This window comes from Ovis aries, chromosome 6 (assembly GCF_016772045.2).
Source record: "Ovis aries strain OAR_USU_Benz2616 breed Rambouillet chromosome 6, ARS-UI_Ramb_v3.0, whole genome shotgun sequence".
Taxonomy (NCBI): Eukaryota; Metazoa; Chordata; class Mammalia; order Artiodactyla; family Bovidae; genus Ovis; species Ovis aries.
This window is the reverse complement of record NC_056059.1, coordinates 33,201,071-33,213,911: the sequence shown is the minus strand read 5'-3', so window position 1 is coordinate 33,213,911 and position 12,841 is coordinate 33,201,071.

Below are 12,841 nucleotides of genomic sequence, written 5' to 3'. Positions count from 1 at the left end.
GCTGAGTGCCAAAGAATTGGTGCTTTTGAACTGTGGTGTTAGAGAAGACTCTTGAGAGTCCCTTGGACTGCATGGAGATCCAACCAGTCCATCCTGAAGGAAATCAGTTCTGAATCTTCATTGGAACGACTGATGCTGAAGCTGAAACTCCAAAACTTTGGCCACCTGATGAGAAGAGCTGACTCATTGGAAAAAACTCTGATGCTGGGAAAGATTGAGGGCAGGAGGAGAAGGGGATGACAGAGGATGAGATGATTGGATCGACTTGATGGACATGGGTTTGAGTGGACTCCGAGAGTTGGTGATGGACAGGGAGGCCTGGCGTATGGGGTTCATGGGCTCACAAAGAGTTGGACATGACTGAGTGACTGAATTGAACTGAACTGAACTGATGGCAGAAACCAACACAACATTGTAAAGCAATTTTCACCCAATTAAAATTAAATTGAAAAAACAAATTGCCAGAAAAAATAACACTTTACTTCCCTGCAGGTTTTTGTTTTTGTTTTTGTTTTTATTCTCCAAGATTCTGACTCTTCAAGTCATGGTTGCTTTATCAGCCTTGAACTCTCATTTTACCTACATTGCCCTCAGAGACTGCCATAGGCTCTAGGATGCTATTTTCTGTTTGGCATTTATGTTTAGAAAATACCTCAAAAGGAAATAAAGATCTTACTTCAGAGTGTTTCCTTCTCCTACAGAAATTGTGCCCATCAAAATCTGGCTGCTTTGGTTGCTTTCTGATGTCTGCACAGTGATTTTTAAAATATTATTTTAATATAGTTTTTACAATTGCTACCATTAGAACAGTGAGTTTGATATATTCTTTTCTGTCATAGTTAGAAACAGAAGTTACCATAACATTTAAAGATGAACTGACATTTGGGCATGCACACACACACATGCCGGTTCACACACATGCACACACATGTACTCATACCCCTCTATGTGACTTAATTATTGTATGATTTCAAGAATAAACTTCTAGGCAAATTAGCTCAAGTTTAGATGGACACATGGGAATCTTAGGGAACCTAATGGCTAAATGTAAAGCTGAGAATGTCAAATCAAAATCAGCTGTTTTTGAGACTGAATGGTCTACTTTTCAAATATTTTCACTCTTTCCTGTGAATTTGCTTCATTCTTCTATTTTTTTAAATATGAGAACCAACTAACTTAAATCGTTGGCCAAAAGTTGGAGGCAAATTCCAAGTCCATCAACTTTATAGTTCTAAGGCCCGTTCTATCTACTGGATGATTTGATGTTTTTAACTATTTTTAAAAAGATATCACTCTCAACATTGTCAAATATGGGAAACAATCACACTCACACACTGATTTCATCAGAATCCTTATATTCTTATCTCCTTATTTCTCTGGATAAATTGTATGTGCTCCTAGCTAATTTCCCTCTCTCTATCTCCTCTCAATTATTTGAGGACAGTATTTAAAAATTTCTTTTTTTCTCCCCTACAAGATCAGCTTTCTGGCTCCACTGGATCATTACCATTGAAATATAAACTCTGTTATGGTTTCTTCCATCTTAAAGAATAAATAAATATGAAAAAAATAGGGGAAAATTTAATTTTTAAAGCATTTTTATCTAAATATTGCCTTTATCACATGCTTTTGCAGCAATACTTCTTGAATGCATTGTCTATACATGTATTCTTTCTTTTTTTTCTAGAATCCACCTCATTTAGGATTTGCTATGTCAAATCCCCTAAAATTGCTCTTGTCAATGTCACCAGTGAATATCTCCAGTGACTAATAAATGTAGTGATCATTTAACTTGCTCAGTTGGCAGCATTTGATCATCCTTCTTTGGAATACTTTTCACTTGCTTCTGGGACATTTTATTCACTTGTTTTACTCCTACCATTATCCTCGGAGAAGGCAATGGCACCCCACTCCAGTACTCTTGCCTGGGAAATCCCGTGGGCAGAGGAGCCTTGTAGGCTGCAGTCCATGGGGTCGTGAAGAGTCAGACACGACTGAGCGATTTCACTTTCATGCATTGGAGAAGGAAATGGCAACCCACTCCAGTGTTCTTGCCTGGAGAATCCCAGGGACAAGAGAGCCTGGTGGGCTGCCGTGTATGGGGTCGCACAGAGTCAGACACGACTGAAGTGACTTAGCAGCAACCATTATCCTTTCTCTTTTTAGTCTTTTTTTGTTTTGCTGTCTCTTCCTCAACTTTCTAACCTAGAAATACCAGGGTAGACCAGAGCTCAATCACTAGAATACTTTTCCTTTATCTTCATTCTCTCTATATATATTTCTAAGTATCCTAGCATCCAAATTTATATTCTGAGATTTCCAGCTTATGCATTTCATTATTTCCCAGACTCACATATCGACTGCCAACCAACCTTTCTACTTATGTGTTCAATAAGCATCAATAAGCATTTCAAATGTTGTTGTCCAGTCACAAGTTGTGTCCAACTCTTTGCAGCCTCATGGACTACAGCATGCCATGCTCATCTGTCCTCCACTATCTCTCAGAATTGGTTCAAATTTATGTCCACTGAGTCAATGATGCTATCTAACTGGAAAAGGTCAGTTTTCATTTCAATCTCAAAAAAGTGCAATGCCAAAGAATGTTCAAACTACCACACAATCGGATTCATCTCAAATACTAGCAAAGTAATTCTCAAAATTCTCCAAGCTGGAAAAAACCCTGATGCTGGGAAAGACTGAAGATGGGAGAAGGGGATGACAGAGGATGAGATGGTTGGATGGCATCACTGACTCAATGAACATGAGTTTGAGTAATCTCTGGGAGTTAGTGATGGACAGGAAAGCTTGGCATGCTGCAGTCCATGGAGTTGCAAAGAGTCGGACATGACTGACCGAATGAACTGAACTGAACATCTCATGCTCTGCCATCCCCTGTCAAATATAACAAGTCCAAAATTCTGCTTTTTATTCTCCCCCCAAGCCCCAATGTGATAATATTTGGAGATGGGTCCTTAAGTTAAAGTAACTTAAGTTCAGATGAAGTCATGAGGATTCACATGATGGAATTAGTGCCTTCATAGGGAAAGAATGACTTCCTTGGTGACTCAGTGGTTAAGAAAAAAAAAAAATCCACTTGCCAATGCAGTAGATATGGGCTTAATCCCTGGGTTGGGAAGATCCCCTGGAGAAGGAAATGGTCATCCACTCCAGTATTCTTGCCTGAGAAATCCTATAGACAGTGGAGCCTGGCAGGCTACAGTCCATGGTCACAGAAGAGTCAGATACCACTTAGCTACTAAACCACCATCACCCACATTTCAGTCTATAGCAATTATATAATTTATGTATAAATAAATCTTATTTATCACGAGTATTTTGTCTTCTCTTTGCTAAAATGTAAGCGTCATGATGTCCTGGATGTATGTCTGTTTCATTCACTGCTATATCCCATTGCTAAAAAAATTCCCATTAAGTATAGAACTTAATGAGTTCAAACATATGCAACTGTAAACTGCCGCTGTATTTCCAGAGGACAGTTTGGCAACATACATCCAAAGCACAAAACAAACATATTATTTTTTTTCGCTAATTTCAATGTTGGGAATTGATAATACAGGAATAAGCATTTGATTATATTCAGCATTTTTATAAGAACAAAAATTGAAAACAACCTAACAGCCACATCTAGTGGACAATGTCAATAAATTATGACAATATATGGTAAAATACTACACATCAACTAAAAATACCAAGCTAAAGAATAGTGTCATAAAAATTTTTGAAATATACTTTTAGGGGGAAAAACATATTAAAAGTATAAAAATACCAGCTTACTAATATGTACATAAAATAATAGAGATAAATTATTCAATTATATAAAGGGCAATTTCTCAATTTTGCTATTAGCAAAATTTAGTTTGAAACAAGGGCTTTTTTATACTTTTAAAATTTGTACAACATGTTGACTCTGCAATAATAAAATATATTAAATAATTTGACATAAGAATCAAAATATAAATCATTAGAAGAAAATATAAATGATCATTAAACTTTACATTGAAAAATATATCTATACTAATATGAAAAAGCAAAGGATGTAGTAGGGAGGTAAAATTTTTTAAAATTACCTCTATAAATAAGAAAAATCTAAGAACATTGTAACATAAAATAAACCTTGGACTCAGATAGACTATTATTTGTTCTGAGTTTATTTAAAATAGTGAATGCTCACTACTTCAGATTTCAAAATATTGCTGCATTCAAGAACTATTATACAAAATACAAGCAAAAACAAAAAGATGCAACAAAATAAACATTATATTTTAGGAGTTTATACAAACATTCAAGGTATAGATGTTATAATTTGGATAGTTAGAAACAGACTGTAAGCGTTCTAGGTCATCCTGACACAAATCCTTCCCAGAATCAGTTTATACAGATATTTCATTGTATCTCTCATTTTGTGTGAGGTGAATACCAAATCAGCTGGAAAATTCCATAACAACATACAAAAAGACCTGATTAAATGAAATGGACATCATGTCTTTGGAGGAAAAGACTCAGTACTGTAAAGATGCCAATTCTTTCCAAATTAATTTATGAATTCAATAAAAATCCAGCCAAAATCTCTTTTTGATTTGTTTGCTTTTTGTAGTGTGGTTATTTCACAACTTGACATACTGATCCTAAATATCATTTCAGAAAAATGTGTGAAATAGCCAAGAAAATAATGAGAAGAAAAAGAATAAAAATGGAGAGGGACTTGCACTATAAATCTTTATTAATGACAAGTATGGTACTGATGGAGGTATAGGCAAACAGATCAATGGAAAGCACAGAGAATATGTGAATATGTGAATTTACTGTGCGATAAAGATAGCATTTCAAATCAATGAGGAAAGCTTTGATTGATTTTTTTTTAATTTTTATTTTATTTTATTTTATTTTATTTTATTTTATTTTTTTATTTTTTTAATTTTAAAATCTTTAATTCTTACATGCATTCCCAAACATGAACCCCCCTCCCACCTCCCTCCCCATAACATCTTTCTGGGTCATCCCCGTGCACCAGCCCCAAGCATGCTGCATCCTGCGTCAGACATAGACTGGCTTCTGCACAACAAAGGAAAATATAAGCAAGGTGAAAAGACAGCCATCTGAATGGGAGAAAATAATAGCAAATGAAGCAACTGACAAACAACTAATCTCAAAAATATACAAGCAACTTCTGCAGCTCAACTCCAGAAAAATAAACGACCCAATCAAAAAATGGGCCAAAGAACTAAATAGACATTTCTCCAAAGAAGACATACGGATGGCTAACAAACACATGAAAAGATGCTCAACATCACTCATTATTAGAGAAATGCAAATCAAAACCACAATGAGGTACCACTTCACACCAGTCAGAATGGCTGCGATCCAAAAATCTGCAAGCAATAAATGCTGGAGAGGGTGTGGAGAAAAGGGAACCCTCCTACACTGTTGGTGGGAATGCAAACTAGTACAGCCACTATGGAGAACAGTGTGGAGATTCCTTAAAAAATTGCAAATAGAACTACCTTATGACCCAGCAATCCCACTTCTGGGCATACACACCGAGGAAACCAGAATTGAAAGAGACACATGTACCCCAATGTTCATCGCAGCACTGTTTACAATAGCCAGGACATGGAAACAACCTAGATGTCCATCAGCAGATGAATGGATAAGCAAGCAGTGGTACATATACACAATGGAGTATTACTCAGCCGTTAAAAAGAATTCATTTGAATCAGTTCTGATGAGATGGATGAAACTGGAGCCGATTATACAGAGTGAAGTAAGCCAGAAAGAAAAACACCAATACAGTATACTAACACATATATATGGAATTTAGGAAGATGGCAATGACGACCCTGTATGCAAGACAGGGAAAGAGACACAGATGTGTATAACGGACTTTTGGACACAGAGGGAGAGGGAGAGGGTGGGATGATTTGGGAGAATGACATTCTAACATGTATACTATCATGTGAATTGAATCGCTTTGATTGATTATTCATAAAATTACTACCTATTTGAAGACAAAGGAACAATACGTTCTATATTATATTACACACATTTGTGAGGTTATACATGGAAATAAAATACTAAAGATATAGTAGAATTTTTTTAATTTTAAGATATTCTTATATTTAAACATATAAGCATATTTAAACATTTCATAAAACCCAAGGGAAAGTAAATATATAAATAGGATTAATCAATATTTTTTAATGTTTATGTTATGTAAGACTCCATAAACAAACTAAATGCACTAAAAATTTGTTAAGTGAACAATTTTAAAGCAACTTTTATCTGTTAATTAACACAGCAGTGCTAACTGCATTTGAACAACAGTTTTGGAGAGTTACTTACTAGAAAGCACGAAGAATTTTGAACAATCTTTCTATTGAATGAATGCTGGGGTGCATGCCCTCAGGAAAGAACCTACACTTCAGCTCTTCCTAAAGTGTTGCCAGCAGACAGCCCTCTTTGGGATAAAGTGTACTGAAGAAGCTTTCTTCCCTAAGGTCTCACCCTCATCTTGGGCACCTCATATCCAATCATTTAGTCAGTGCTTTGCCACAAAGGCATGACAACTCATCCCAATTCAGGACAACTCTGAAGGGCCACCTCAATTTCACAATTGACAAGAAGTTGCCTGAGATCATTTTGAAAACATGCCACAACCCAATTTTTCCTTTTTTTTTTTTTTTTCCAATTTTTCCTTTTAATCTAACTCCATGCCCTGCCCCTACAGAGAAATTTACTGGACAGCAATGTGCCTCAAAGTCAGCTTTTTGAGAAACTAACTTGCAACATGCTTTGATTTATGAATTCCAAATAGATAATAAATAAACCAGGTACATACAGAAAATACATGGATTTCTTCAGGGATTTCATAACAAAAAGTCTGAAAACATCTAAATATTTTACTAAGCTGTATATCATATATTTTGTATAACAAACACATACATATATGTACATACATACATGTGAATATGTCATTGTACCAGTAACTATTGTATCTATTACATATCATAAATTTTTCTTGCAAATAATTTGTAATAACACAGAAAAATTTCCTGTCATAATGTTAACTGAAAAAAGTAATGACATCATTTATGTAGAATGATTATTATTATGTAAATACATGCACAGGCATAAAGATAAAATAAATAATCTTTTTTCTATATTTCTAAATTTTCCATATTTTAAGAAATATTATACAATAATTGAATAAAATTTTCTATTTTTCATAAATCTTTAAATGTTGACCAAGAAAGATAATTATAATTACCTCTAATTGTTAAAGAAAAATTTAAAACTTAGTATGAATTTAAAACTCATTAAAACAAAATCATACCCCAGTTTACATAACTAGTATCTGCAGCAAACTTAGGAATCAAACTAAGTCGTTGACTTCAAATCCAATATTCATCAACTACAGCATGACTTGATCTTCAGTATCATGCAATAATCATAACATATCCTTATATATGGATATAAACTCAGGATTTTAATAGTCAACATAAACATGGCCTGAGTTATATGAAAAATTGTTATTAGGATTTTAAAGTCTCCAAAACTATTACATAAATTTAAAGATATCCCTTAAATGTACTGCACTTTACCAGCAGGCTATTATTGTCTTAACATGTTTAATCTAGAGTACCTTGTACAGTGGAAGAGCACACAGCAGTTTCTGGAAGATTATTTAAAAGTGAACTCTATGACTGAGAAACAATATTTTAACTTCAAAGTTTAGAATACTTTTAGTTGCAACAGTTGTAAAGAGATTCCTCATACTCCTTTCTCACCAACATTCCCTATTTTTACATACCCTAGTAAAATTATTAAAATTAGAAATTAACACTGAAACAATACTATTAACTAAATTCCAAGACCTCCAGTGGATACCTGGATCTATAAATACTGCTGAACTCTATACATACTATGTTTTTTCCAAGTCATATGTACCTATGGTGAAATTTAATTTATAAATTAGGCACAGTAAGGGATGAACAACAATAAGTAATAAAAAATGGAAGAATTATATTGCAATAAAAGTTACATGAAAATGATATCTCTCTCAAAATATCTTATTACACAAATTTAATGCCTTTTCCATGTTAGCTAAGCACTAATCACTCTCTATGACTATAACTTTTGCAGTTTGAGGTACAGCAGTAAAACTAGCACAAATTTATTTTTCCTTCTTCACAATTTCACCAACAGAAGATTCATTCTTACCGTAGATCTTAGTAACCTCAGCATACAATTTTTTTTCTTTCCTTATTAAATCATTAACATTCACCTTTTCACTTAAAGGAAGCACCTAATGGCTTCTCTTTGGCATATCCAAACTGCCAGCTTGCTACTTTTGAACTTTGGGAACTGTTATTAAGTAAAATAAGGGTTATCTGAACACAGCCATTGTGTTACCATCACCAAGACAGTGATTCAGAAAATCAAGATGGTTGCTAAGTGACTGTGAGCAGATGTGTGAGGCAAAGAGATGATTCACACCCCAAACAGGATTGCATGAGGTTTCATCAAGCTACTCAGAATGGTGAACAAATTTAAAACTTAAGAATAAAAATATTAAATTTCTCATATAATATTTTCAGACCACCATTAATGGTAGCTGACTGAAACCACAAACAGTGAAAACAAGGATAAGGAGGGACTAAAGTACACACAGATCAGATTCCACTAGTTTCTTCATTGACATATATATATATTTTTTTCTGTTTAAGAAGTCAATCCAAGATCCTACATTACATTCCCTTGAAGTGTCTTCTTGCTTTTTCTCAAATATGTGACAACTCCTAAGTCTTTCCTTGATTTTTATGACCTTAGAACTTTCAAACTCAGATCAGGTATATTTATATAGAATGCTCCTCAGTTTAGGTTTTTCTGATGTTTTCTCATGATTAGATTGAAGTTATGGATTTGGGAAAAGAACACCACGCCCTCAGTGAATTGAAGTTAATACGTACATGAGATATTTTATTAGTAGTAATGAAAGTGAAGTGAAAGTGAAAGTCGCTTAGTCATGTCTGTCTCTTTGCGACCCCAAGGACTACATAGTCCATAGAATTCTCCAGGCCAGAATAATGGAGTGGGTAGCCTTTCCTTTCTCCAAGGGATCTTCCCAGTCTAGGCCTCAAACCCAGGTCTCTTGCATTGCAGGTGCATTGTTTACCAGCTGAGCCACAAGGGAAGTAATATTAACCTTAATTACTTGGTTAAGATCGTTTCTGTCAGACATCATCATGGTAAAGTTACGATTTAATTTTTTGTAAGTAACATTCATTGGGAAATATATTTTGAGACTACAAAAATATACTCTTTCTGAAATGCCCTGTTTCTCCTTAGTTTCCAGAATGGTCAGTGCTTTTCGTTCATAGTAATTACCACTGTGATGTTCTGTTTTCCTATTTCCCTTGTTCCTTCTAAGTTCATTAACTGGAAATCTTTCACAAAGAAAAACTGTCCCTTCTCCACCATTTGATCATTTGCTTACATTGGTTTGGACATATGAATATCTAGTTTTCTTTATGTTACAATTCAATATTACCATTGTATTTTTGCTGCTCAAATTGTTTCAGTTTTGGATATTTGGGGCTATTTTCAGGTTGACTTCTGTGCCTTTCCAATAAACCTCTTACCCTCACTGAAACTACTTTCTGGGATTACAAAATGCTCCAGTCTTAGCATTTTGTGTGTATGTGTGTGTGTGTGTATGTGTGTGTGTGTGTGTATGATATTTCTGGAATCAACACTTCCCTAAGAAACTTCCCTAAGTTAGATCTCCTTGCAGTCCAAGGGACTCTCAAGAGCCTTCACAACCACCACACTTCAAAAGCATCAATACTTTGGCAGTCAGCTTTCTTTATAGTCCAACTCTCATATCCATACATGACTACTGGAAAAATCACAGCTTTGACTAGATGGACCTTTGTTGGCAAAGTAATGTCTCTGCTTTTTAATATGCTGTCTATGTTTGTCATAGCTTTTCTTCCAAGGAGTAAGCATCTTTTAATTTCATGGCTGCAGTCACCATCTGCATTGATTTTTGAGCAGGGAAAAAAAAAAAGAAGTTTTTCATCTAGTTCCAACAATGTGGTGATGATTTAACAACTAAAAGTGCTTTGATATCTTCAAAAGGTAATAAAAAATTTTATATAAAATATTTGTTTTTCTTTCTTCTTATTAACTGAATTACCTCAATAATTTTATCTGGTATAAATGATTTCCTGACCATCTAAACTAGAACAGCAAAACTGAGAATAAAGAACAGAGTCTATCCAAAAAACTACATTAAATACCCGTCTAGAGGGAGAGGGTGGGATGATTTGGGAGAATGACATTCTAACATGTATACTATCATGTGAATTGAATCGCCAGTCTATGTCTGACGCAGGATGCCGCATGCTTGGGGCTGGTGCATGGGGATGACCCAGAAAGATGTTATGGGGAGGGAGGTGGGAGGGGGGTTCATGTTTGGGAATGCATGTAAGAATTAAAGATTGTAAAATTTAAAAAATAAAAAACTAAAAAAAATAAAAATAAAAAAAATAAAGTTAAATCTCTATTCTTTTTAACAATAAAATTATTTCTAACTCTTGAAGTACATTTACATTTGAAAAATTGGATAGTGATTCAAATATTAGTATTATGGATGTAGCATTCTGAATATGGAATATAAATTGTAAATAAAATTACAGTAACAAAAATCTTTGGGCGATTATATATTCCCTCAAATTCTCTGAGTGGAATATTAATAGTAAACCACTAGACTTTCCTTTCCTTTAACACCCTTCATACTTATTATTTAACAGACCTCATTTCTATCAGGGCAGAAATTGCATGTTAATGATATTTATAAGAAGTGGACATTCAAAGTTACAAAGAAGCTGACTAAACAACAAACTTGAAAATTATTTGGCAGGATAAGAGAGCTTAAGGAGTCATTAGAAGAGAGAGTTAAGGATAAGTAAGGATAAGCAGGAGGATAATGATAATTACAATTTAATCCCAGATAATAATGCAAAGGTTAAAAGTTGAATACAATAACGTGCAATATATTACTTTAATGTTCCATTATTTTGATAGAAAGGATCTGATATAAAGACTGACTTGATGCAGGTCACTCCATCAGCTCCTCTATCTAAAGATAAATCTCTCTTTGGGCTGATATGGTTGCAGCTTGCCTGATTCAGACCTGTTATATCAAGAAAAATTGTCATGTACTAGATGTGTTTCGTTTTGCTTACTGCTGGGACCTAAAGATACTTTGTTCTTACAAAACTTTAACTCAGAAGATTATAACATGTACAAAACAAGGAACTGTTTTATAGAATACATCCCAAAGCTCTAGATAGTCAAACCTGTATGTATCGACTTAACATGTAGAGTTATTGTTATAGACACATGAATGCTAATTTGTTTCCATTTGAAGTAATGGACTATACTATGAATTGAAATCCATGACCTTAAATTATTTTGTGATTTTGAAGAATTTCTTTTTTTAAAAAAAGTTTCAAATAACAAATATTCTTTTATCACTAATTTTTATCTGTAAGTAAAGTCTCAAACCTTTTATTCAAGATTGTATGAAGAATCTGGGCCCAATGTTTCCCCCAGGTTCAATTTAAACTTCACTTTCTTCAAAAGTCTACAACAGAAAAACTAAGAACTAAGTCTTTCTCAAAATTTTAGTTTGGCTTTCCTTTTTATATCATACTTCAATTTTACTTTAAAATAGTATATGAATATTAATAATCTAAGAGCAGCAATATGCTTAAAATACATAATTTTTCTACCTTGAAAATAGATTATTACTTTCAATTTTTGAAATATTTTCTTCTGATATTTAACAAACACAGTATTACACTGCTGTGTTTTTACTTCGGAGAAAGTAATGGCAACCCACTACAGTACTCTTGCCTGGAAAATCCCATGGGCAGAGGAGCCTGGTAGGCTTCAGTCCATTGGGTGGCGAAGAGTCAGACACGACTGAACGACTTCACTTTCACTTTACACTTTCATGCATTGAAGAAGGAAATGGCAACCCACTCCAGTGTTCTTGCCTGGAGAATTCCAGGGACGGGTGAACCTGGTGGGCTGCCATCTATGGCGTCGCACAGAGTCGGACACGACTGAAACTGTTTTTACTTATTTACCTTAAATACTATCTATTGACTTTGTGTTTTAACAGTTGAGAATATAAACCTCTTATATCTCCACTTCAGACTTCTCCTACTCCTCACCTTACACTAAAAGTTTAATCAAATTTTTAGTTAAATTACTGGTTAATGTTTAAGTGCTTAATTGCCATAAAATATTGCTTATTTCTGCTATGCCCAATAGACCAAAATTGGGTTTTTTTTGTTTTCCTCATTTTTATGAATTCAATCTACCAACCTAAACTAAATCAATTTATTTTTATTATTTTGACTTTCTTTTTTTCCTTGCTGCAATCTTTTCCCACTTTATTAGAAAGTTATCAGTGGAAAAGTCACAGCTCAGAACAATCTCTCCATTCTCTAAAACTTACAATGCACATACTTTGACTGTATAAGCCAATGAAAATCCTCCTGTTTTTACACTAGATATATGTACAATATGAAAAGTGCAATCACTTCATGTCAGCTTCAAGAGTGGCTTCTGTTCAAATTTGCCATATTTCAACTAGATGATAAAACTTGTCCAATCAATATTATGAAGTGTATTTTAATTATACCATAGTGTTGGTTTTGATCCTGAGATATGTGATCCAGATTTAAAATTTAAGTGGATCTGTAATAATTCTGAATTTGTGCATGTGTACATATTTATTTAACATAAA